The sequence below is a fragment of the Hypomesus transpacificus genome, unplaced genomic scaffold, assembly GCF_021917145.1.
Source record: "Hypomesus transpacificus isolate Combined female unplaced genomic scaffold, fHypTra1 scaffold_101, whole genome shotgun sequence".
Lineage (NCBI taxonomy): Eukaryota > Metazoa > Chordata > Actinopteri > Osmeriformes > Osmeridae > Hypomesus > Hypomesus transpacificus.
The window spans coordinates 1-3,392 of NW_025813696.1; the positions used below are offsets into that span (position 1 = coordinate 1).

At 46.8% G+C, this 3,392-nt stretch overlaps 1 long non-coding RNA gene across 1 annotated transcript; it reads left to right on the top strand.

Annotated features, from left to right (window-relative positions):
- The first annotated feature begins 989 nt into the window (after positions 1 to 989).
- LOC124487816 lies at positions 990 to 2,516 on the top strand. The gene is made up of 2 exons (XR_006958547.1): positions 990 to 1,673; positions 1,849 to 2,516. It is a non-coding gene; the product is annotated as an uncharacterized LOC124487816 (long non-coding RNA).
- The last annotated feature ends 876 nt before the right edge of the window (positions 2,517 to 3,392 follow it).

The window sequence follows — 3,392 nt, forward strand, 5'->3', positions numbered from 1 at the left end:
TTCAATAATGTAGACAAAAGCATTCAGACGTGCAGGAGGAAGTCTCTTTGTCTCGCGTCCTGTCCCTCTCTCTCTCTCTCTCTCTCTCTCTCTCTCTGATCCGTCCTCTCCTCGCAGTCCTCGTCTTTGTTTCTTCCTCAAACCCCTCGATTTTCTTCTCTAAATTCTTGTTCTCGTGAGCTAGGGTGTTCTCCCCCGCTTGAAAGAAAAAACTGAAATGCAAAGAGAATACATCATTCACCTGCAAATTACTGTATGATTCATTTGAATAATTAAGACCTACAGTAGCTTGAAACTTTTATCTATCAACAGCCATCATCTAGACTTAACAGAGTAGGGTTTGCCAGAGGTGTCATTTGAGAACCTCTGATGTTAACCGTTTGCTCCGCCACGCGCCAGCGTCACATCACGTGTTCTAGTTGTTTACTGCTAGCACTTACTGTAAAAGCTCTCAGTGCATTAGGTCTGTGAGTAGGAAAAAGAGCAATACTTTTAAGAGGGAGATGGATCTAAATGGTAGGACGATGTTTGGCCGACGTGCTTGCTGAATGTGCTTACTTACCGAAAGTTTTTTAAGGTGTTTATTTAAGGGGGAGCTGTAACTCTTCCATGCCCATCCGAAGCTTCCACCTCTCTTATTCAGCTCCCCAACCACTAAATAGTGGTTAGCTCCAAACCACTAATAGTAGCGAGCTGCAAAATACTAGACTTTCTCCTCAGTGCCGCCTAGCATCAGGACCATAGGTTTCAGCGCAGGGCTTGTAGGAGGAGAGGGAAGGAGAAAAGAGAGCGAAGAGAAAGAGAGAGCGCAAGAGAGAGAAAGAGAGAGCAAGTGACAGAGCAGGGAGAAAGAGGGATGGTTAATAAGGAAAAGACTGAAAGGGTTAGCGATTAGAGTGTACTGTATGGTGAGAAGTGAAGAGAGAGAGTGAGAGAGAGAGAGAGAGAGAGAGAGAGAGAGAGAGAGAGAGAGAGAGAGAGAGAGAGAGAGAGAGAGAGAGAGGAGAGAGAGAGGATAGAAGCCGTAAAAGCCTAAGCAGAGAGAGCCAGAGAGAGAAATCGAGAGATAATAAGGACATGGAAAGAGAACACTTCAATATTCCTCCTCTTACCTGTTAGCAGGCATTTGCTAGGACAGGGTTTCCATGGAACTGACTTAGTACGGCATAGGGGGGAGGACGTGGGTTTAGGAAAGGTGCAAGAACATGTTTCTACCGCTGATGAAATAAGGGTGTGTTAGTGAGGAGCAGCGTGTTCACAGGTTGAAGGGGGGTCGAGCAGGAAAAGGACAGGGAAGTTAAAGGCAAGGTAGAGCTTGGGCTGTTTCACACAACAGGGTCACGACCTTGAGACCCACACACACACTCTGCTGTCTGGCCTGGCTGGTTGGAGAGGCTTCAGTGATACCTGATACAGCCAGGCGAACATGATACAAGCCAACAACTGGATGGAATTGGTCATGGCAGATTTGAAACTCAGTGATAGTTTAGGTGTTAAGGGTTCAGGTTATTTTCCCTTGTTCCCTCACATCTGACTTGTAATGGATTGATTTTCAGCATGGAGCAGACCTGTGGTCGAGGAACACCGACCACAAAACCCCTGTAGGTCATAAAGCCACTATTGGTAGAGCTGGAGCTGGTGGCCAGAAAACCAAGAACAACATCCCCAAGCAAGTATGTACTTCAGAGTATAGTGTTGGTCGCTACACAGTGAATGAGCAGATGTACACTAAAATGCTGTTGTAGGGCAGACAAGCATACACAGGATTAAGGGGATTTATGAGTAACTATATGTTGTCACATAGATTTTTGAATGATTGGAATACACTCTTCACTCTCTGCTTTCCAGCCGCCAGAAAAAGTGTTTTCCCCTTAACCTCAACCCCAGTGACGGTGGGCCCCTTCCTGGTGTGGGGGGGCAGTGCCCCTGTTCAAGGCCACCCTCCTGTCTGACTGCCTGAAACCAAAGGACCAGCTCAGGATCCCTGACCGCAGGCCTGAGGAGAGCCTCCGTGCCAGCCCTGCCACTCTGCCCCTCCTCCCGTCCCTCCCCCCAGGCCCGGGCCCCTGCCCCTGTCCCCTAAGCCCGGGGCCAGGAGGCCCATGCTGGGCGGAGAGGGTGGCCATGCCCCCAGTTTTCTCCACGAGCTCAACACGGTACTGAGCAAGACCGGGACGCATCGCCAAGGAGGAGAGCTGAGGGGGGGGGGGGGGAGAACGAGGGAGAGTCCGGAGGAGTCTTCCGGAAGGCATCGGGGGAAGACACTCGGCGTGAAAGTACTTACGTTCGGAGAGGACGGCGCCCTTTTTCACAGAGGACGACGCGCATTTAGGAATTCCCAACAGAGTGAGGGGGTGGAGAGAGCGCAAAAAAAAAAAAAACGATTGTGACTGTTGATGTAAGACACAACAAAATGACTCCCTGCCCGAATTACAAAAACGGATCCTAATGAGACTGAAAAAAAAGAGTTGGAAAGAGGACAGAGGATAAAAAATGGAGCCAATGAGACTGAAAAATAAGAAATTGTCGAGAACTTGGAGAGTGAGGAGAACAGGTGCAGGAAAAGATGAGGGTCAGGTAGGGTATATAGCTCTGGGGGACAGGTGAGCTGACCAAAGCACTACAACCATGATTTATTCCCACATCTCTCTCCCCCTCTCTCTCTCTCTTTCTCTCTCTCTCTCTCTCTCTCTCCTCTCTCTCTCTCTCTCTCTCTCTCACCTCTTTTCTCGCTGTCTTGCTCTCACTCTCATGCTCTCTCTCAAACCTCACAACATTCCAGAACATTTCCAAACTGTCAGCCACAGAACAACTTCCAACAATGCTGTTGAGGCAGTAAACACTGATAATGAATGGAAGTTGTCAAGAGTCTGCATCAGTACATACTGTTCATTCTAGTTAATGGTTTCTTGGGTGTTTTTTGGAATTGCACAAAATACGTTGTACTTTGCTGTGTATTAAGACTGCTTTAACTTTCTGGAATGGAATATGAATGCGTCCAATACATAGATTGCATAATTCTGTTTATTTATAATGTACACAGTGCATTTCATTCATTAGATATGTTCCTCTTCATCAACATAGTAGTTTGTCTGTTGTCAAATATGATCCAGCTTCCATGCAGATTCTCAGAGCAACCCCTGGGTTGTTACCAGTAGGATTTTTATTCCTAAACTCTTTTAAAAAGGGCTCCCCCTTAAAATGGGCCTCAAACTTATTTGACCGTTTGTTTTAATCATAGACTTCATCAAAGGTTCCCGTTTCTATTGTAGGACCATGTAAAATTGAACTCCGGTCTCAAGTCGTATGCTCTTATTGAATAATGGATTTCCGGCTGAAAATGCATACGCAGGTCCACCCATGAAATATTCATTTAAAAGGTGATTTTTCAT